Source organism: Rousettus aegyptiacus, unplaced genomic scaffold, assembly GCF_014176215.1.
Source record: "Rousettus aegyptiacus isolate mRouAeg1 unplaced genomic scaffold, mRouAeg1.p scaffold_m13_p_7, whole genome shotgun sequence".
Lineage (NCBI taxonomy): Eukaryota > Metazoa > Chordata > Mammalia > Chiroptera > Pteropodidae > Rousettus > Rousettus aegyptiacus.
The window spans coordinates 89,786,548-89,809,947 of NW_023416310.1; the positions used below are offsets into that span (position 1 = coordinate 89,786,548).

Here is a 23,400-nt window from a genome sequence, read left to right on the forward strand (position 1 = left end):
GTGTGTGACTTCTGGGGTTACAGGACCCTTTGAGAATACAGTGAAGGCTGTTAGTAGACTCCCAAGACAGGTGAATATTCCATACAAATTCAAGGTAGCTGTGACTAACCTCCAAGTTAAGAACATGGAAACCTTCTAGGGGCCCTTCTGGCTTTGATGAGTTGTGGCTCTCAAGGTCTAGACAGGACAAAAGCCCCGAATGTAACCTCTGAGCACCCTGGGACCTCACCATTCCAGCTCTCCCACGGCCCTGCAGTAAATTGTTAACTTTCAGACCTGCTGGCTTCAGGTGGAATTGTGGACTTGTCCAGCTGTCAGGAGAAGCGGCAAGAAAAACTGAGCCCTTCCTTCCTATCCCTCAGCCGCAGCCTCCTTTTTGTCCATCAGGAATCTGCCATGTCGGCCCTGAGGTGGCCCCGGGGGTTGGGACACTGGAGGAACCTGCCTTTGGTCCTGAAGGCAGACAGGACCCAGAGCCAGGCTCCGGGGCCAGCCTGCCGCAGCCTCTGCCCCCGGCCCCTCCTGTGTGAGTGTGTGTACTCCGCGTGTACACGTACGTCCAGACAGACCTGGGAGGACTGAACAGGGGGAAGGGCTCCAGCGGCCATGAGCAGAGGGCACAGGGTGGCTGGGGAGAGAACGACAAGACCCACCGGAGCTCCAGGCGGTGGCCGCTCAGCTCCGCTTCCCTTCGCTGTGTCCTCTCAATGGATCCACACTCCTCACTTAACACGGCCGCACCTAATCCCGGAGCCAGGACAAATAGCATTACTGCTGGCCCAGTCCCCTCCCCGGGAGGGAGGGAGGGGGGTGACCCTAGGGCACCCTGAGCCACCAACCATGTTCCCGGAAGCCCTCATCTCCGCACCCCCTCACCATGTTCCTTGTTAGAGGCCACCAGTCCCTACCTCCCAGATCTCAGAAAGAGCGTGTCCTGCCCAGTTGAGCCCCTTGCCCAGGGATCCCCACGACAGGCAGGGACCGCAGCCTGGAGATGTCTTCTGTGAAAGAAGAGAAAGCATGTCCCTGACCCTTATGCTGATGGGCCTTCTGGTCCCTCTCAAGAAAGGTGGCAGCCAGGAGTGGAGGAGCCCTCGCTGGCAGCAAGTGTAACACAGTTTTGGCTACACTTCTGCCTGGCTTCCTGTGTGATTTTAAGCAAGGCCCTCCCCCACTCTGGGTCTCAGTTTCTCCACCTATCCTGAGAAGTAACAAGAAGGACTGATATTCCCTCTTGGGGCCAGCTGGTGGTCAAAGTGTCTGTGATGTTGGCTTTTGGCCTCTGCCCCATACCAGCCTACCTGCTGGGCCCTTCCCAGTGCCCCACCCTCCAAGGAGGAAAAGGGGTGACTGCCAGTGTGGAAGGGGCAGAACTCGTACCAGAGTGTCAGGTGCTAGAGCTGGGAAGGGCCTTATGAAGCCCAGAAAGGAGAAGCAACCTGGCCACGCTCAGAGAAGCACCTGGAAAAGGGCCCAGCCGGCTTGGGTTCACTTCTCAGTAATAAACGTGTAAGAGTGTCCGCCTGCAAAGGTATTTGCCTTTTTGGAGGACACCAAGGAAAGCATAAGGCAACTTGCTAAGGGCAAAATTTCAGGCCCCAAAAGCAGCAAAAAGAAAAAAAAAAAAAAAGATGCCGGGCCAGGGGATGGAGATAGGAGTGACTGTCCAGCACCCCTTCATGTCACGCCATGATAGTGGCCTAGGATGCCATCAGCTCCAGGTAAATCCTAGGAACCCTTACAGGAATTAGCAGCCTTGGCTACCTCTTGACAAGACACATGAGGCCCAGCCAGCAGCCCCAGTGGTGGTAATGGGAAGACTGACCCAGAATGACGCCCCAAGCCCAAGTTGCTCAGAAGACACACAAGCCTTGGGGAAACTGAAAGGCTCCAGGTCTTGTGGCCAGAGTGGAGGGAAGCCAGGTGCACTGGGGACGATGAAGAGGGAGGGAAAGCTTTGAGGCACTTGGAGCCGCAGAACCCCCCTAATCTCCTGGAGGCCTGATGGTCGCAACACGGGGGCCTGCTGAGACCCAAGGCCCACATGAAAGTGGTCTCGTCCTTCCAGACTCACTGGGGCTTGTCACCGCAATAGGAGCCAGCCACCAACAGGCCTCAGTGGTGAGGGGCTCAACGCACTTACAGAGATGCAGGTGGCAGGGAGGGGAGAGGGGTGGGGAGCAGTGGCAGGAAGGCTTCACTTTCTCTGGGGCACAGACAGCCAGAGAGCAGAGACACAGCACCAGGTGACTTACGTGCTGCAGGCTCCTTCTCATGGGACCCAGGAGGCCTCAGTGAGACTCTAGAAGGTGTCTTTGCACCCCCAAGACTCAGGGAACAGTTCACAGGGTCAGGAGACCAGAGTTCCAGTCCCAGACCACGCTAGGGTGAGGCAAGTGAGGCAGCAGGAGCAGACAGCACCGACACTAAGGGAGCACTTCCTCTCAGGCACTTCCTGTTGTTGTGTACCTGCATGACACTGGGAGCGAGTGCCACCTCGCAGAGGCACCTGAGAGTAAAAGCTCCTCCGTGTTGGCTGCAGAGGCCTCTCCCACCTCACCCCAGGCCTAGCCTTGCACTAACCTGCCAGCGATCTCGGGCAAGCCCCTGCTCCTTTCTGGGCCTTGCTTTGCTCACCTGTGAAATGGAATGACGCCAGGTGGCTCCAAGGGCCCTCCTAACTCTAAGCCGGGCGATTCTGTAGGGAGCATAACTGACCGCCACAGATCCTCAGAAATGGGCACGATGGCCCCCCACTCCCCGCATCCATAAATCCATCAGTCACCACATTCCAAGCGGAAAACACATTATGCAACCAAGACTATTACTGGGTGCTCAGCCCTTTGCGCAATGCTTGGCTCCACTTCAACAGGGCCTCATCTGACAAATGTGGAAACTGAGGCTCATGGAAGTTTAACAACTTGCTCAAGCTTCCAGCTGGGAAATGCTAAGCTGAGATTCAAACCGAGGTCTGGCTTTAATCCCTGCATTCCATGGCATCAGCCGCAGATCACCCAAAACCCACTGGGGCCTGGAGGATGCCATCAGGTCTTTGCACCTCCCACATCTCCGAGTGTGCAATGCTGAGGCTAATGTGAAAGGCAGGCTGCGAGCAGGCGAGGATGGGAAGCCTGCGTGGGCACTGAGCCTCTGCAGACTAACCAGACTCCAGCCAAGCCAGGCGTCCACCGCTGTGGCCACAATGTCCTCATCACCATTGGCACACCACAGCCACCACTGTGCCATTTTTAAATCATTACGCAGATGCAAAGCTTTTTCACAGACACTGCTTTGGCATCACGTGACAACCTTATAGGAACACAGCAGGGATTTATTTCTTTGCCCTTTCTCAAATGAGGAAAGTGGCGTTCCCAGCAGAGGAGTGATTTCCCCAAAAGCACACAGCGAGGCGGTGTTTGACAGTAAACTTGGAGCCCACATCTCCTGCTTCCTAGTCCAGGGCTTTGTCTCCCCCTCCATGCTCTTAACTTTCCAGTGCAACCAGCACTGATGAGCCTTTATACTAGTAATGACCATTGTTGAGAGCTCACTCTGTGCAGGACTCATACTCAGCACCCCCAGATATTATCTCATTTAACCGGCATGCCATCCTCATAAATTAAGTACTGCTACTGTTTTCATTTCACAGATGGAGACACTGGGGCTCAGAAATGTAAGGCATCTTGCCCCAGGTCACCAAGCTGGGAAGGGGCGGAGCTGGGATTGGAACCGAGGTCAGTCTGGCTCTGAGGCCTGAGCTAGGAATCTCCGTGCTGCACTGCTGTCTGGGACTAGAGAAGCCAAGAGACCAGAAGCACTTAAATAGCGTGTATTCCTGGCAGGTTATGGCAAGATTATGATAATAGCAGGACAAACAAAGCTCTTGGAGATCTCACAAGACGGAGGTTACTACAAATGTCCAGGCAGGACGCCAAGAGTCTAAGCAAGGGACATGGGAACAGAGGGAGGTGACACAGAGGAGGGGGGCAGCCTTGTGAGACCTTGGTCAAGTGCCTTGCTCTCTGTCAATTTACCCAGCTGTTGAGAAAAGTCCCTGGAATATCTCCAGAGGCCCCTCCATCCCTGAAAACCTTGGACCCTGGGAAAATAAGCAATGCTTGGCGACAGCCTGGCTACGAGCCCTAGGGGACTCTGAAATGTCCTTGGCCATTCTGGCACGGCTCATCTGTTGGGAAACAGGCTTGCAAACGCACAGGGCCCGGCCGGCATGCCTGGGCACCACTGAAGTATGGGTCCTGAGGGGGCCACATTCCGCTGCTGTCGACCTCTCCACGGCTCCATGGCGGCAAGCAGCACCCAGCCTGGACCCAGACCAAGAACTGAGGTCACGTCCAAGTGCCCAGTGGAATGCCACTCCAGGCCTGCCCTGTTGGCTCTGTCCAGGGCTCTACATTGCAATTCAAGTCCTCTCAACATCACCCGTCCCTCCATGCCCCTCACTAGGATCAGCCACTGGGACTGTAGGAGACCTTAGGGAAAATGACCACCTCCACCCTGAGGGACCTGTGCAAGGCAGAGGCCGCCGTTGCCATGTCAGCGAAGACCCTCAGATGGGGAAGGGCGGGAGAGTCCATCAGAGCCGGCCCTCAGTTCTCATGCCGGCAGGTAGAAGGGCTCAGGGACGTGCCAAGAAGACTCAGCCTACGTCTCCACAGTCACAGCTGCCCCTCAAACCACAGCGTAGCACGCTCCTACTCAATAACCCTCCCTGGCTCTCACCGTCCACCAGGTAAAGCCCTTAACCTGACTGACTGTGGGCCACTGTTACCAACAGCCTGTTCGCTGGGTGCAGTGTGTGCCAGGGCCTCTGCTAAGTGCCTTGTGCACGGTTTCTCACTTAACCCTCACAGTAACCCTGTGACACAGGGACTATGGTTAGCCCACATTCACGGATGATAAGATTGAGGCTCAGAGAGGTATGTCACTGGCCCACAGTCTCACAGCCAAGAGATTATGTCACTGGCAGAGAAAGAATTCACACCCACGCCTGAATTCCTAAGTCTGGGTTCTTAACCACTGTGCTATGCGGCCTCCTCAGGACCCGGGCCAGTTCAATGCTTCTAGTACTGGAGGGAAAACCACGGCACAGAGAGAAAACTCCATCTGTTGGTAGCAAAGCCAGGGCAAGGCCCCCACCCCTACCCCAAGAGGCACTCCTACCCACGCGGCATGGCAAGCAGAATGGCCCAGACCACCACCACCACCACGAGTCCCCAGAATCTGCCTTTTCCTCTGTCTAGAAGGAAGGGAAAAAGCAGGAGTAGGTTTACAAAGAGAGAAAAGAGAAAGAAGCACCCAGGAAACATTTGTTCTTACAGACCAGATTCTCGGGGTTCGAGAGGGCCCTACAGCGCACCCTCAGAGCCCCCGAGGAAAGCACCCTTCTACGACAAGAACATGCAGACACAGGACCAACCTCTACCCATGTGCCCCCACCCCAGTGTAAGCACCAACCTAACACTTCTGACCTGAAATTTCCATTTCTTCCCCAAACCTGCTAGTCCTTGCAGCCTTCCCTGTCTCAGTGCATGCCAACACTGTCCTCAGGCCAGATACCTTGCCATCAACACCCTCTTCCTCTCACACCTCACAGCTAATCCACTGACTCATCCTGCAATATCGGTCCAGAATGCGACCCCTGGCTGCCTCGCTGACCAACCCCACACGGAGGTCCTGCCTCACCCGCCTGTCTGCCGCAGCCTGGCTGGAGTCCCGCTTCCACCTCCAGGGTCTTCTCCACGTGGTAGCCCACACGATCCCTCTCAAGTGTATGTCAAAACAAGTCAGCCCTCGGCTCAGCCCCTCGGCAGCTTCCTCTTTACTCAGACTAAACAGCAAAGTCCTCTCGATGGGCCAGGCGGTACCATCTCCCACCAGGATGGCTCTTGTTTCCCCCCGCCCCCCGGCCGCCCCAGCCTCCTTGCTGGTCCTCAAGCACACCCCACATCCTCCTGCCTCAAAGTCTTCGCGATGCTGTTCCCTCTGCCGGGAATGCTCTTCCCCAGACACCCCCTGGGGCTCCCCTCTCCCTCTGGGAGTCTACTATCCCCTTACCAGACACCTTCCCTGACCCACACAACTTGAGCAGAGCCACTCGCTCAAGTCACACTTTCTACTTCCGACCCAGCTTTATCTTTCTTACAGGTACTTCTTGCTACCTGACAAATGGCTGGTGCTGAGTCAGTATCTGTTGGTTTGTTGATTTGATCCCACCGCGAGAATGTCAGCCCCATGTCCAAAACAGGGACTTGGTCTGTGTTGTTCACTGCTGTGCCTTAGTGCCCGGAACAAAGTAGAGGCTTAAAAAGAATTGTTCGATGAGGGACTATCTCCTTCCTCACCTGAACACACCTTGGGTTTCTGCAGCCCCCTAGGATACCAGAGTGACCTGGAGGCCAATAGAATGAATACTCCACCTGTGCCAGCTGAAACCCAGAGGGGTGTCACGCAAACTGTGCCTGCCCAAGTCCCCCTCCTGCCTTGGGAAAATTGACTGCTTAGACCAGAATGGGACGATTACATTGGCGTCTGTCCGACACATTTGCCGACTCTGTTGGCCTCTGAAGGAGAACTTCTGGGTCTGACAGCCGGGCCCATGGGCCGCTCCAGCCACCAGCAGGAACATGGACTGGACTGTTGGCTGCCCTCCCTCCCAGCCCCCCAGAGCCACAAGCTCTGGCCAGGCATCTGACAAAGGCCACCCCATGCCCCCAGCAAGAGGAGGCGGAGGAGGGAGCCAGCGCCACACCCGCCCCCGGCCTGCACTGGCAGGAGGACCATCAGAAGAAAGCTTTGTTCTCGGAAGAAAGAGCGTGAAGCCCAGTGCCAGGCGGAAGCGCGTACAGGGGCAGCTGGCCCACGGGCAACAATTTAAGAAAAAAAAAATGGAATGGGGGATGTTTGAGGGGTAATTTGCACACCCAACTGGTTTCATGCCTCTGGGTGGCTTCACTTTTCCAGGCCCTAGCCTCAAAGTCATCATTGATAATCGGACGATTGTTCCTGCTGGTGAACAGGCTCTGACCCTACAAGGGAGGTGAGGATGGAGGATTGTGGCCCTGCTGGGAGGCAGAAGACCTGGGGTCCAGGCCCCACTTCCTACGCACTCATATGTGACATGAGGAGAGGTCCACCCGCCGTGTACCTCAGTTTACGTGTCTGTAAACGGCTTGTCCAGGCCTGCTCTTGAAGCCTCAGCCTATCTGTCATAGGACTGCAATAATGAGGGTGTCCCTTAGCCTGTGGCCAGGTTGCTGGGCCACTCAGGCCAGTCCTCCAACCTCTCTGGGCTCAGGCCCTCCCTGTGAGGCCTGATCCCAGGGACACAGCCCTTGCCCCCTCTGACCTGGGTTCCCCGCCTGAACTCCTCCCCTGACGTCAGGGCACTTCTCTCCTGACCCGTTCCGTGAAGACTGAAATCATTCTGCTTCTGGCCCCACCCAGACTCTGGCACCTGCCCTGATCCCTCCTTTCATGGGTCACAGGAACTTTTAGCCACAACCACTGGGAGGATCCCAGTGTGTGACTGCACAGAGGGTAAAAGAGAAGCCCAGAGAAGGAAAGGGGTGTATAGATGTCACACGGCACAACTGTCACTCAGGGGTCTTCCCTACCTGCCCTGGGCTCCATGACTTAACACAGGGTCCTCAAAGTGTGTCTACGGACCCTCATGTCTGAATCTTCTGGGGCAGGAAAGGCTGTACCTTAGACTGAAGGAATCAAAGACGGGAGACAGAAATCTGCACACATTTTTACAAGCTTCCCAGGTTTTTCTTGGAAGCAATTGCAAGAAGCAATTGTAGGTGCACTGTCTCAGCTAAGACCTCTTCCAGGAGGAGACATCTTAGCTGGCCTTGGGGGATGGTTAGGATTTCAATTAAAAGGTGAATTAAACCTCAGATGGACAGATAGCTGGATAAAAGAGCCAATGGATAAAGCACACACTCTGGAAGGAGAATAAAGCAGAGAAAGGCCCGGAGGAGAGGACGCCCAGTCTAGTAAACACCTGAAATGGTCCCACCTTCTCCATCACTATCCCCTCAGGACGCAGAGGTCTGGACTTGACGCCCTTCGAAGGATGCTGATCCCAGCCTCCTTTCTGCCCCCAAACTCCGCCAAGCCCTCTGAGAGAACGAACCATGGGAACAGCTGCAGGTGAAATGTTCCTCCCCTTGGTTATACTGCAGCACGGGAACAGTCTCAGTGACTTTATCCGCAGCTTAAGAAGCTGTCTGGGTCAGTGGCTTAAGACACGGCTTATGTAAGAGAGGATTCCAGGGCCACAGGGCAGGTGGATCCAGAGCATCTATTAAACGGAACCTTCGCGGCCTGCAGGGAGCAGCACTGCTATAGCTTCGTTCACGGCGGAAGCACTTATTTTGTTCCTGCAATGCACAAGGCCCTGAGCCCGAGCACAGTACTTTCAGGGACACAGAGATGAGTCGGCTCCCACCCCCTGCCGCCTTCCAAGAGCCCGCAGAGCAGACAGAAGAGGTGGCACACCTCGATGCAGGACAGAAAGAAAGCCATCCAGGCCATTAAGATAAGGTTGCAAGCTCAGACGCCTGGATGGCTAGAAAGAGCCCATGAGAGTACGAAGTGGCTGGTGGTGCTGGGGCGAAGTAGGGAGCGTGAGCCTCGTCTCCAGTAGCGGCCACTGGAGAATGGAGGCTCGAAGTTTTCTGATCTTCCCATTTTTGAAGTAAAGCCAGAAGTTGGGATTTTTATGTGAAATCTCCTATTGGCAACTAGCTCAATTTTTGGCACGGGCCAAGCAAAATCTGCACATGGGGCGGATGTGGCCTGCTAGTTTGTGGCCTCTGTTTTCTTAAAAGGGACAGAGAATATGCTCTGGAGATCAGTAGAGGCCGACTTCCCTGCAGCTAAGATACCAGGGAAGGCTTCCTGGGAGAGGAGGCACTGGCATTGGGCTGCAAGGATGGGGAGGGCACTCCTGGGGAGGGAATCATGGGGAGGGGGCAGGTGCACCTGCTGAAAGCACAGGGTCCACAAGTCAAGGGCCCCCAGCCCACAGCACGCCTTTTCCCTGGTCAAGAAGTCCCTGTCTCTGTTCCCAAAGCAGGCACAAAGGCATCAGCTCTGTCTGTACCGATGTGGCAAAAGGAGGGGCTACCTGCCCAGCAAACCTCGGCCTAAATCAATTGGTAGCAGAATAGCACAGGTTCGATTTCATCCCTGGAGCTTGAAGAACAGGTCAGCTAATGCAACAGCTCCATAGGGGGAAGGGAGAAGAGACAATAGAGACAAAACGAGGTTGAGAACGTGTCCTGCCTGGCCTGCCCGGCTGGTTACATAACCCTGCCTCAGGACAAAGCCCTGTTCGAGGCACCAGGAGGGGCCTGGGCTAGGGAGTCCCAGAATGCAGCAAGGCTCCCCTCCCTCCCCTGTCTACCCCACTCTCCAACCTCACCCTGCAGCTCCTGGAAAGCCCAGCACAGAGTGCAGAGCTGGAGGTAGAGACTAAGACCCGGGGATACGGTACTCACCAGGGTCGCACCGCGAATTAGCAGAGAGCTGAAACTGACAATAATAACTTTTACCAAGCAATTACTTTGTACCAGGCACTGGGATAAGTCCTTTACATGCATTATCTTATGTAAAAGTCTATCACACCATGAAATAAGTATTCTTATTATTCCCATTTTACAGAAAGAGAGAATGGAGTGCAGACAGTCACTCACCCAAGGTCACACAGCTCGCAAGTGAAGGTGCTGGCTTAGAACCCAAGAGTAGCCTTTGAGACCATGCCATGAACCATGACACTGCGCTGCCGCCAGGCTACTTTACTTTCTACTAGAAGCACAAAGCCTCTTCACCGACCTTCTTTCTTTTCCAACTTTCTCTCAAGCCTGCGGTGCGTACGTGCAGCCCCCTGCTCTCCTGTCAGTACTTCAGGGGATGCTAAGCCCTCTGACAACCCGATGAAACCTAGACGCTCTCTGCAGAAAAAGAATGCACAGAAATGCCTCCAAAACGTTGCGCGTGATTTCAGGGCTCGCAGATCCCTGCACTGGTGAGAACGGATGGATCAAGATCATAGGGAACATAAGATCAAGAGCCAGGAGGTGGCAGAGAGAAAGGATTCCCCCAAGCCCTCTGGACCCCCTCATATCTGTAAACTTGGAGCCAAACTCATGCTGCTTAAGTCCACAGGCGTGGGCACAAATCAGGGCTCAGGGCCTAGTCATTTCTTCAGGGCTGGGAGAACAGAATGAATCACGACACACAGTAACCCTCGCCTCAGCACCCACTGAGTGTGACTCACAGCTCCCAGCTGCTGGGCAGACGGCACACAGCTGGGCTTCAGCATCTGGACAAAGGGGGGAGGGCGGAGCCGTGGCATCACCGAGTGAACCATCCCAGCCTCCTGATGCGAGTTAGCCAAGTGGGCCCACTTCGCTGCAGACCAAACCCGGCCTTGCCCTGAACCCAGCAGCTCTGTGTGCTTCCAGGGGGGAACCCCCACCACAGCCTCTATGCCAGCTGGGGCCCTGAGAGTGGTAAGTCGAGATGACAGCCCCCTCACAAGGCACCAGAAGACCCAGGCTTTAGTCCCAAGTCTTCTGCAGCCTCACTGTGCAATCTCAAACTGCAACCTCACTGGCCCCTCCCTCGTCCGAGAGCCTCAGTTCCACCAACTGTAAAATGGGGAGACTATTCTATCAAGTCCTTCCCAGCCCCAAAGCCCTGAGTCTAGAAACAACAGCATCTGGCAAACTTTACGGGTCCCTGGGATCCTGCTTCAGGAAGTTACATAAACATCCTTCAGAAAAACAAAAGTTAAACCTAAAGAGTCTATTTTTTTTTTTTTTTAAGAATATTAAGAAGCCCTTTTTATAGTTTAACTTCCCCCATCCTCCTTCTATTGTTCCAAATATCCTCTCAGGACCTAGAAAATACATTTGGTTTCCGTCTGGGGTTCGGGCTTCTTGGCGCTCTTCCTCTTGGAAGCTGCCCCGCCCCTCCTTGGCAGCTTTCTCTCCCCAGCACACGCCCATCTCTGCCCCCCAGCATCGCTCTGGGCCACCCTAAGGGCTCCAGCTGCACAATCTGCCAAAGATGAGAGGATGGGAGACAGACAGTTTGTGGGAAACATATCTTTCCCCTTCCCTTGGTCAGAACAGAGATAGCTCCGGGTTCCGGTCCTAGCCGGGACACCGTGTGTGGGCCTGTGTGGGTGAGTCCCTTCTCCTCCCCGGGCCTTGGTTTCCCACCAAAAAAATGGCAGGGAACACTGCATCAGGAAAGCCCTTGGGCTCCTGGGGGACACCGAGGCTGCAAAGAACAGCAGTGTAGACAGTGGGCTCTGATCTTGACCCCCCCCCTTAACCCCTCTTATTAGAACCAGAGAAGACCCACTTTTCTCTCTCTGATTTTGTCTCTTGCCCTCGCTGTGGGACCTGGAACTCAGCACTGAGTCTCTCTGTGCCTCACACAGCCCATCCATGAGATGGGGAGAGGGACCGTGTCTGCATGGAGGCCCCGCCTGGAGGCTGGAGCCCTAACCACCCCAATGCAGTTGTATCACCACCTCCCTCCCCTCCCCAAAGCCGGGTTCACTCGTTTGGGAGAATGTATATGTTTGCATCTCTAGAAAACCAATCCGAGTTGTGTCTGCTATACAAATATTCCAGGACAATCCCCCACTGCCCTTTTCCCAATGAGATCATGCTTCTAAGCACCCCTATAGAACGATACAGAATTCCTAGGTCTACCATCTTATTATGGCTGTATGGCCTCAGTATTTTCAACTATAAATGGGACAATAATAGTGCCTACTTTATTGGATTATTCTGGGGGTTACTCCCGACGCGATTGCATGGAAGTGCCTAACAAGCATCGATAAGCTCCCAGTAAATGTGAGTGGCAATTATATGATCATCATCATTAAAAATTATTGAGATGCTTAAAAACACTGGACTGGTGACAGTGAAGGCCTTTTAACTCTCTCATACCACATCTGGCCACTGTAGTCACACATGCATGCACGAACCCCCGATCCCAGTGCACGTCTTTCTCTGAAGCAGGACCCACCTTCTCTGCCCGACCCCAGCCTTGGTCCCAGCCCCAGAACACAGCCATTTTATTCCTGACACCCCACCTTGCCACCTACAAAGCCTCCCAGCACCTTCGAGTCCCCAATCCTGTCTTCCTCAAGTGGCCCCAGAACTGTCTCCTGTAATCCTGTTGGGGTTCTGTTGAACCCCATCACTGCATCACAAGATTGTTCCCTGGGGTTACAAAGCTACTAAAGATGGTGGCTCCTTGAAGACAGGGTCAAGAGAAACTAGGCTTTCCTCTGGGTTCCCCACGTTTCCTGTGTATCTGAATATGCTGACAAGCCAAGGAGAGAAGCATCTTTTTTTTTTTTTTTTTTAATCTAACCAAGTGTTTCTCGAACTTCAGCATGCATCAGAATTACCTGGAGGGCTTCTTAAAACAGACTGCTGGTCCCTGTCCCCCAAAACTGAGCCCTCTACCCCCATTTCTGATTCAGCAGATCCATGGTGGGCCTGTTTACCTTACAAGTGAATCAGGGAAAGCTTCCGTGAATAGGTGATACTGACATTTCTGTAAAAGCCGGAGCTTCCCGGATGTGAGGAGGAAGGGAATCCGGCAGAGGGTGCGGCATCAGTGAAGGCACTGTGATGGCGACATTCATTCCCCTGCACCTGGCCTCTGCCTGGGCAGGTAGCGCACACCAGAGGTGGCTGCCGCTGTGAAATGACTACAGCAAACCTCCACTGGACCTGCCCAGACAGGTCGATCCTCGGCCAGCCTGGATGTGACAAGAATCCGCGCCCTGCCTCAGAGAGCCAGACCTCAGGCGTGAAGGAGGCCAGAGTCCCCACCGCATCTCAACCAAGTGAGCACCACGATTCTGCTCCACCGCCCCTCTGATTGCTTAAGTTTCTTCATTTCCAGTGCTTCATCTGGCCAGAGCAGCCCCTCAGAAATCAGCAGGCCCTAACAGGAGTCTGAACCTCTCCAGGCTGAGCTGTGCACCTTGCCAAGCCTTACCACATGCGCTAAAAGAAGAAGTGCTCATCTCCTCTTGCTGCTGGGAGGGTGAAAGGAGCTTCTTAGTCAATAACAACATCATTAGCTACAACAATCGCCATAACTAACATGGTCTGAGCTTGTTGTTAAGCATCTTCCCTGCATTATCTTTGTAAATGCCGTGAGATGAGGACAGTTACGATCCACTTTGTAGAGATGAAGAAACTAAACAGCTTGCTGAAGGTCCTCCAAGCAGGAAGTGGCCCTGCAGGAATTTGAACCCAGACTGTCTGGCTCCAGAGCCTGGCTCCTAGCCTCTGCTCCATCCATGTCCTAGCCACCTGCCTCAAGACCTGGTCCAGGTTACCTCTCCCTGCTGTCATCCTCCTTCCCTTCCCAGGGTACAGGGAGGCAGGATGCTCTCATAGTGCACACAGTCTGGGCCTTGGGTCCCCAGTCTTGCTCAACACCACCATCAGGCTGGACCTACAGAACTTGAGCACCTTAACCTTGATGGAAGGAGAGACGAGGAAGAACAGGTGTAACAGAGAGAGGAAATGCTGCGAGACTTCCTGGATGAGACCGGCAGCCCCCGCACCCCGGGCAAATGGCCCTATCTCTCCAGGCCTCAGTTTCGTCATCAGAACAAGCCTTCTCAGGACATTAGACAGAAACTTTAGGAACTCAAACTCCCCAGAGTCTTCCCTCCATCTCTGAAAGAACAGATCACCTCCTAGGTATAAACAATAACAACACCCATTGTTATCTTCGAAGAGTTCCTACTTACTGGGCCCTTACCATGATCTGTTCCACCTCCCTAGCAAAACAGGATTCTCACTCTCTTTCTGCAGGTGAGGAAACTGAGGCCCAGAGAGATTTAGGCAACTTGTTCTAGATCCCAGAGCCAATGGTGGCAGAGCTGGGATTTGAACCCCAGACTTTCAGCTCTGCCCTGCAATTCTGCCCACCTTCACTGGTACAGAAATAGGCCACATGCAGCCCCTGCTTCTGGAGCATGGAGTCTAGTGGGGATGAGATGTGTACCTAAGAAACCCAAATTCAAAGCCAGGTGGGTGAAGGGCCCATGAGAGGGCCAGATAACAAGCTCTATACACATAAAGCAGGGAGCAGGTAATACCAGCTCTGTGAAATTAGGAATGACACTGGAGCTGGGCACTGGATGGGGAGGATGTTGGGATGGGTAAGTGGAAGTAACTGGAATGCAGCATGTGCAGGCAGGAAGGGATGGGGCGTACACAGGCAGGGAAAAGAGACAGGCCCTGTTTGAGGGCTGAGGGCAAATGGGAGATGGGGCACTGCGGTTACATAGCTGGCCGCCTCCTATTCCTTGCCCTCTGATAAATAAATGTTCATTCATGATGCACATTTTAAAATTAGGTTACTCCAATCTGTATCAAGGAATTAAAACAGGTAGAAATAAAAAGAGCCAAGAGTCAACTTAATACAAACTCTCCTTCTCTCCATCTAGATAAGAGCTTCATTCCCTCTGTGACTTCTTTGGTGACAGACTGGCTCTGGCCCTGAGGCCACATTGTGCAAGAAATCCCTGTCCGCTCCTTACCCCAAGCTCTAAGCCTCCAAGGTGAAGCTGATAGGCAGAGCTTTGTACCAGCCCCCCAGGCAGGACAAAGCACCTTTGCCGGTAGACCCCAAGACCGGAAGGCCCTGTTTTAACCCCTACTGTGGGGAAGGAGGGGGATAACCCTCACCCCACCCCTCCCACTTTCAATCCACCAGCCCTTTCCTCCAACCCCTGCTGATTCAGCCTGATTCATGATTTTAACTTATTTCCTCATACCTGAGGAAAGGCGGACTGAACCCATTTCACAGACTGGGAAATAGAAGGAGAAAGTTCCAGTCCTCTGTGAAACTGAGCCCCCAGCAGCCCAGGGGGCCCCTCAAAGGCCAGCTGGGCTGAGTGCATTCCATGGGGCAAGGGTTCTCCCAGGTGGAGGGCTGCAAGTCCCCCATGTACGGGGAACTTCCCAAGATGTACCAGAAGAGGCAGTTCCAAAAAGCTACGAGAAAACGAGGAGTGGGAGTGGGCCAAGCACCACCACCCCCGCCCCCCCCCCCATGCTGAGGGTAAAACAGTCACTGAAAGAGGTCACCCAGGCCTGACCCTCCTGGTACACACCCTCTGCACCCTCTCTAACTCTCCAGGCTCTTTGCATACCGTCAGCGATGGGGCCTTGCCTCCCGGCCAAGCGGCTTGTTAGCTTCCCTGTCACCCTTGGTGCTGTCTCCGCCCCTAGGAGCCACACAGAAGAAGACTGTGCCCTCTGACTGTAGAGAGCCCGGCGGGGACTTCGATGTAGTGACACTACCACTTTGGGGGGTCCTTCTCCAAACTTTAGACCCCTTGTGATGACCCTGACCCCCCAAGGCAGCTACAAAGTCCTGCAGCCCCTCCCTTCTTCCCTCTCAGTCCCACGGCCTGAATCAGACTTCGGTCAGCTCTGCTGGACCATTACCATCATCTCTGAGCTGGTTTCAACCTGCCCAGCCTTGCCACCATCTTTGGCCAAATGATCTGAGAGGAGCAGCAGGACAGGGCAGAAACAGTTCGAGCCTGCATTCAGATACAGCTCTGGAAGTGACTCTATCCCTCTGAGCCTCCATTTCCCCATCTGAAAATGGGCTGGGGGTGGGGCTTACCAGCAGCAGCAGCAGCTTCTTTGCAGGGGTATTATGAGATTTCAATGGAGCGTCTGTAAGGAGCCTGGCACAAGCCACAGTAACAGGCATCAACTCAACGAGCTGCTTACAACCCTCTGTCCTCTCCACTGGCTACAGGATAAAATCTAAAGTCCTGAGCAGATAACAGCAAGCTCCCCACAACCGATCTTGTCTCCCACTGCCCCCCTTACCACAGCTTGCAGCCTCACCAACGCTTCCTCCCCCAGGAAGCCCTGACGACATTGACAACTGAGTAGCTCTCCCCTCCATCGACCTTCCAAAGCCCATCTATCACTGGTCACATCCTTCCTCTTCGCCATCACTCGATCCTTGTCTCCTCTTCCCTGTCAGCCTCCCTTGTCGGAAACCAGCGGCACCTTTAGCTCATTTTGTGTCCCCATCGCCCCTGTCCACGGACATTTTCCATACATATTTAACAAATTACCCTAAGGTTCCATTTCAAGTAAAACATGTCCAAGTCCTCCAAAACTCCAGCCATACCCGAAAGCAAATTCCAAGCCAGCGGCAGTCTGCTTAATCTCTAGGGAATTTCAGGCCTGGCTTTGGTCCCAAAGTATGGAAGATGGGTCAAGCAGGTCCACAGCCCAGGGCAGAGAGAGACCAGAGCCCATTTTAAGCTTCTCAAATATAGAGTTTCTTAGATGGCCCCTAGGCCAACCTCCAGTCTATGATTTCATATCCTTGACCACGTCTTCAACTTGTGATTGTAAAACTCTTCCTTGCATACCCCTTAGTGACAAGAGACTCACTTTCTATCTTTTCTTGCTTGCTGGCTCCCTCCCTTCACCTGTTGATTCTCTCAGAGGCCTCCCTCCTGCTCTGATCCCAATGACAAGGAGAGTCTGACCACGTGCCAAGGGTCATCACCATTCCTCAAGACTCCTTGCAGCCTTCCAGTTCATTCCCCCACATTTCTGAGTCCCCTCAAAGTCTGGCTAGTAGTGGAATTTCCACTTGTATTCCTACAAGCTACAAGTGAACTGTCAGCCCAGGAGGGTCTCTATTTCCAGGGCCCAGGAAAAACCTACAGACCCTGCAAATGCCAAATGCAGTGCTGGAACAGCCCTCGGGGCAGTCGGAACTTTAGATGATGTAGATGATATTTGCAGATGATGTTCAAACTTTCATTGCCTAAGAACTTCTCTCATTATATACCCTGCTCCATTGTTTTAAGACATGATTTATAATTTGCTCTCCATTTTTAAAGAAATTACTCAAAGACCCCAATGAAAGCCTGGTCAGTAGCCGTGAGATGGTACCCCTGCCAAAAGGTTGGGCCATCACAAGGCACTAAAGCCAGTGCAAGTCTGGGCCACCCCAGACATGCACTCACAGGGTATTTACTGAGGGCCCACAGTGTGTCCTGGGCTCCGAAACTCATATACACGTGCATTTTCCATTAGGATTCTGCAGTTCTGACGCTGGCCGAATTATTGTCCTCAAGGACCTTTGGGGTTGGGGCACCCAGAACAGCCCATAAGTGGACCCTGCTGATGAGTCACACAAGAGGACACCTAAAATATCAATTGCATGGCCTTAGACCTCTCATTGCCCCAAGGGCTCTGCTTCTGGGCCCTACCTCCGCCCCCTGCTGATCTGAAAGTGACCTGGTCTCATGGAGATGAAAGGCACTGCCCTCCCCTGGGTGCTGGGGAGAGGTCTATTGACAAAGCCACCAGCTGTCCCCAGCTGAAGCCAGGGAGATGGCTCCTCCCTGCACCACCCGCACTGGGAGAGGAGCGTTCTTGCCACAGACCTATCCGGCGACAGAAACTGGACCATCGCAAGAGCTCCAGCCCCAGGCTCCAACCGACTTCCCCTCCTGCTCCAGCTGCCCACAATGACAAGAGCCAGGGCACAAGGCCTCACTGGCAGCAGAACCAGGCAGGAGGGGCATCACCTGGAAGGAAGGGTAGTGGGGAGAGGGGACAGGTGTCCTCACAGTTTGAACTGAAAATGAAACTGTGAGCTCAGCCACAGTAGGTCCTTATAGAGCCCTGCTGACTCAGGCTGGGGAAGGGGAGTCAAATCCAAGCTCCATCACTTCCCACCTGTGTGACCGTTGTTGTTCTGTGCCTCAGTTTCCCCTTCTGTAAAATGTGGTTAATAGTAACATCAAAGAATTACATGAAATCGTGTATATAAAGCAATTAGCCCAGTGCCTGGCCCATAGTAAACGCGCAACAAATACTTGTTGAACATAAACATGCCACCGTTTACTGGGTCCCACAGGTTTTCATGTCGTCCTTATTCCAGCAGATACTATATTTCGTCCATTTCACAGGTGAGGAAACTGAGTCTATAGAAATTAAGGAACCCGCCCAAGGTCACACTACTGGAAAGTGACAGACACCCAGGTCAGTCCAAACCTCAGACCAAGGGCCAATACTGCTCCCAGGTCATTCTGAATGCTTTTTGGGGGGGCGGGGGAGCATAGTACTGGGGCATCGCAAGGGTGGGGTTCTCTATCTCCTGGGCCTGGCACGGTTCCTGGCCAACCCCAGGGCTCATATCTGGCAAAGACCCAGGAGGCCAGTCCCTGGATTCCCCTCCTGTCCCAGAGCCCACGCGTCCGTGGACACCCCCTCCTCGCCCCGTCGCACGGCGTTAAAGGGCAGCGTTCACAGGCTCCTTGCTTCTGAGAACCTGAGGGTGGAGGGAAGCTAAAGACCAGGCCGCTCACAGCCCGGAGAAAACCGGTCCGGCTGCCTTACCCTTCCCGAAGCGGGGACCCGGCCTCTAACCCCCTCCCTCGCCAGACAAAAGTTTCCCCTGTTCGTGAGCAGGGGAGGGGGAGGGGGCATTCTTCGTGAGTGACATTATCCGTGACCTACAGCTGCCGCGCTGCCCTCGCCTGCACCCCGGCCTGCCCCCGGCCCCCGCGCGGCCCCCCACCCCTTTGTCCTCCCACCCCGAGCGCGGGGCCCTGCACACTGTAGCCGCCCGCCCGGTGCCCGCCCGCACCAAACTTGCGCCGGCGGCCGCTTGGGCCCAGCGCGGCCTGCACGCCGGGCTCGGGCTCCGTAGGCTTGGCGACAGGGAACTCGCCGGTCCCAGCCCTCCCGGCCTCTTACCTGCCACGGCTGGGGCGCTGCCGGGGGACGGGGCGCTTCAGACGAGCCACCGGACGCCTGGGTCTCCAGCCTGCAGCCTCCTCCAGGCTCTGGCCCGGGTCGGGGTTAACCCCTTGGCGACCGCCCTGCTCCTCTCCCACCTCCGCTGCGCGCCGCGCCACCGCCACCGCCACCGCCACCGCCACCGCCTCCGCCTCCGCCTCCGCCTCCTCCGCCCGCTCCGCCTCTGGCTCTACCGCCCCCACCCCCCGGTGCCCAGCCCCCAGTCCCGGCGCCCGGGCGGCCTCCTCTCCTCCCGCGGCGGAGAGCTGGGGGTCTCACTGAGGACTGCAAGTTGGTGCACGCTGCCTCGCCCCTCGCGGGCCCGCGGAGCACGGAGGGGCGATCCCGCGCACCGAGGGGCCCCCAACCCGTCTCCCCTTCTCCCCTCCGTCGCCGGCGCCTACCTCCCCGAATCGCGGCCGTGGGAGCGGGGCTCGATCTCGTGATGGATCGTGGGTGCCGGCGGGGATCGGCTCCGGAGGCCGGGGCGGCCGTCAGGCGTGCCGGCGAGCACCCCGGGGCGGGGGCCGGGGCGGGACCCCGCGCTGCTCTCGGGGCTGGATTTCTCGGCTTCCACCCGGATTCTCCCTCGGCTCTCCCGGCCGATTCGGTGCTGCTCGGCGACCACGTGACGCGGGCTGCCTTTGACCCCTGTCTCGGAGCGGGTAGGGGGCGGGGGCCAGAGGGGGTGTCAGCTGCGGGACCCACGAGGTCCGGGGCGGCTGCCGGGCGTCCCGGAGGCGGTGACCCAGGGGAAACAAAGCCGGGGGGAAACCAAGATATTCAGGGTCAAAGAGGGAACCGCGCTGGGGGTCGGAGAGGCAGCGGAGAGAACCAGCGAGACAAAGACCCGTGCCCGCCGCGCCTCCAAGGGCCCGGGGAGGGCCCTGGCCAGGCCAAGGGGGACTCCCGGGTCCACCGCCACTGGGCTTGTGACAACCTTCCAGGGGCTCTCCGACATCCAGATCTCTGCTGGAGTGACCCCTCCGGGGCAGGTCTTGGGGTTGGGGGCGGGGAGGGGGATCCTCTCCACCTTTGCCCTAACTCTGAAAAATCCCTTTTTTCCTTTATCATGATTATCCGGTTCATTTACTGGTTTCATTGTTTACTAGAATGTCATCTCCCCCAACAAGTTGTTCCCAGCTGAATTCCCCAGAGCCTGGCATATAACAGGCAGACGAAGAGGTAGATGACCTTGTGCAAATCAATCTCTTCTCCCACTGAGCCTCAGTTTCCCACCCCCAGTGTTATTTCAACCGTCTCAAGGACCCCGCAAGTTAGGCAAGGTTACAGTGCCCTTCCTCATCAGACAGGTGGAGACAACAAGGCCCAGAGAGATGAGATGATTTCTGGGAGTGTCATCCATAGCTGAGAGCCCCAGCCTGCACTCAGACCTGACTGCTCCAAGCTGGGGCTCTCGCCATCATCTATGAGCCGGACTGTAAATGGGTGTGGAGTGTGTAGATTTGACTACTGAGCCTTAAGGAGCTTGCTAATATGCAGATCATCAGGCCCCTCTCCTGGAGATCCTGATTCCCTGGGCCTGGGGTGAGGCTGGGGCAAATTTGGAAAACAGTGCATTTCCTAAGGACCTTCAGGGGCTTCAGATTATCTTTAGGCAAAGCTCAAAAACATGAGCGACCAGAGCAGAGCAAAGGGAGATAGCAAAGCCAAGCTTGACCACAAGAGTAGAATAGACTCATCCTGGTTCCCCAAAGGGTTATCTCCTTGTGCTGGAGCAGAGTGGTGTTTAGCCAGGCCCCTCACTGGAGGCCGAGATGCTGAGGGATGCAACCAGGCTTCTGACTCCCAGACATGTCCGTCCATGTGATAGCTCTGGATGGAATGTAATCAGACAGGACTGAGTCTAATGGTGATGGCCACAAGCCTAAGCTGCAGGCCATATTCAAAGATAGGCTTGTGACTTCCTAGCACATACTCCAGCCACCCCTCCAGAGTGGCCAGGGAAATCAGCATTCACCAGCAAATTCTCCAGTATAATCTATGTTCTCGTGGTCAAGGACCTCAGATCCTTGAAGATAGTCTGGGTCTTGGGCAGGTTAAACAAGCCCCTAGAATCTCACTCATGCAAATCTGCTGTAGAAGACCATTTCCATCCACATGTGGCCCTGTAGGCATCTTTTCTGTGCCAGGCACTGTGCTTCTGGTACAGAGATGCAGGGTTGAAAGACACCTGGGTTTGGAGATGATCTGTATGTCCTGCCTTGTGTCCAGAGGCTAGTGGACTTGAAGCATGTTGGGGACATCCAGAGCAAGTGTGATGGCCCACAGTAAGTGGGAAGCAAAACGAGGGAGCTTTTAGGGGAGTCAACTTCTGAGCAGGATTAAGAGGATGGGTGGGATCGGGGAGGGGAGATGGACATTCTCAGCACAAAAGACAACCTAGGCAAAAAGCCACATGGAAAGCACTAGGAAACGCTGAGTGTTACATAAGCAGGAGGGGGCAGGGGGCAGGGGGAGAAGAGTAGAGAAAGCAGGAAGGAAAGAATGAACATGAAAACTGGAGAGGAGGGTTAGGAGCTGATTATGGGTGACTGTGTGTGAGGGGCCCCACGGAGTGGACATTACCTAAGGGCATGGTGGAGTGAGAAGCCTGTAACTAGATGACGGAGGAGATAAGAGCCACACTGGCTGGGCAGAGGGGAACAGAGGCCACCTGAGCTGAGTGAGAAGCTGCATTTTGCCAATGGAGTTGTAGATCCACTGCATTTAGGGAGCATCCGTGAGCTGGGGTGTCTCCTCGTTACTAACAGCTCTTCCTATTCTTTTGAAGTCTTCAGAGTTGCTGTTCACCAAGGGGAACCCAAAGCCCTCCGGCTCACTCACCCAGAAATCTTGTAAGGAGGTTAGGCCCAGGCCCCACCCAGGGAATTGGTCTTCAGGGCTCTAGGTGAAGCAGAGGACTTGCATTTCTAACTGCACCCTGGGAGGTTCTGAGGAAGACTATGGAAACAGCCTGCTCCTCCATCTCCTCAGGACTTACCCACGTCTCCCAGAGTGTTGGAGACCTTCTTTCTCTGTGCTGACAATTCCCCCTGCCCAGACCTTCCTCAGCCCCAGATGGCGTCCCCACCACCCTCTTGACACTCCCCTTGGCTGTCCCAAGGGCACTTTTATCCAGCTCCACAAGTTAAAGGCAGAACTCATCTTCTACCTAAACCTGCTTTCCACCCCCTTCCCGTGTGCCCAATTCACCTTTCCAGCCCAGATCTCGGATACCAACCCCTCATCCCCACATCCCATGCATAAGCCAGTCCCGTTGGCTCCACTTCCAGTTTCCTCTCTAACTCAACCTCGATTCTTCTTCACGACTACTGCCTAGGCCAAGCTACCATCTTGTCTTAATGCTGGTCTTATCTTAATGGCCTCCTAACTACTCTCTCTCCCAACCACTTTGCCTCATCTAATACAACTTCATCATGACCATTTCTTACTTAAAACCACCAGTGGCTTCCCATTGCTCTGGATAAATTCCCTGCCTTGTTTTCCAACCTCATTTCTTGTCCTAAATGGTACAGCCCACCTCCCCTTTACCTGAATAAAGAGAGCGGACTCAAACCAGACTACCGAAGTTTGAATGCTGGCACTGCCATACAAGCTGTCTGACCTTGGGGCCAGTTCGTCGACCTTTTTTGTGCTCAGTTTCCTCATCTCTAAAGTAGGGACAATAATAGCATGCACTTTGTAAGGCTGTTGTGAGAATTAAATGAGTTAAATATGTAAAGCCTTCAGTGTGGCGTCTGTCACATGATAAAGGCACTGTATCAATGCTAGCTACATGATTGTGATCCTTTTAGTATCAAGATAAATTTCATTTCCTCATGGCGTTTTCATTTTACCCTTAAACCAGACCACGCTTCCTGGTCTACGGGTCAAATCTCTCTCTTCATCACCCTTGTAGTTACTTGTCGGCTGCCTGTCTTTCTCTAGAGTATAAGCTCTGTGTGGGCAGGACCACATTCGTCTCAGTGCCCCACACAGCGCCAGACACAGGGTAAGCAACCCACACATATTGGGTGACTAAACAGATGAAATGAAAGCCAATAGATTGATCACAAAACAGAGGACCCTGTCTCCCTACAAAATGCCCAACAATAGTACTTCATTGATTTATTCATTGGATATTGATTAGTACCTTTCCTATAGTCTTCCTCACACCATCCTGGGGCCAGGGGACACAGAGATGAACAAGACAGTTGTAGCATCTGTCCTCCAGGAATGCAGTCTACTGCAGAGACAGACATATAAATGCATCAGAAAATACATTGCAATGTAACCATGTTGGTACACTGGCATATAACAATTTTGTTTCCCAGGAGGTCTTTGGAATAATGAAAGTGAAAAGTAACTGAAAACAGACACTGTTGCCTATTTTAGCCACATCTCCAGTTCCCAGCAGGGATCTCTTTAAAGCAGGAAGGGTAGGTTCTCTCTCAAGCATTCAGGCCACCCACTCTCTCTCTCTGCCTGAAGACCTCCTGTTCAGCCTTCAAGGTCCCAC

The 23,400-nt window shown here is 54.4% G+C and overlaps 1 protein-coding gene across 4 annotated transcripts in view; it reads right to left on the reverse strand.

Annotated features, from left to right (window-relative positions):
* NDST1 (N-deacetylase and N-sulfotransferase 1) overlaps nt 1-19,486 on the reverse strand; it is a 53,484-nt gene extending 33,998 nt beyond the window's left edge. The window contains exons 1-2 of one of the 4 annotated variants that reach the window (XM_036224109.1): nt 909-5,657; nt 654-741 (exon numbers count right to left, since the gene is read on the reverse strand). The gene's annotated coding sequence lies outside the window, so the exon portion shown is untranslated. Of the gene's footprint in view, nt 1-653; nt 5,658-18,836; nt 18,998-19,282 lie in introns of those variants that run through there. The other 3 variants (XM_016118715.2, XM_016118712.2, XM_016118713.2) reach the window with 3 other exon arrangements.
* Between the last annotated feature and the right edge of the window lie 3,914 nt (nt 19,487-23,400).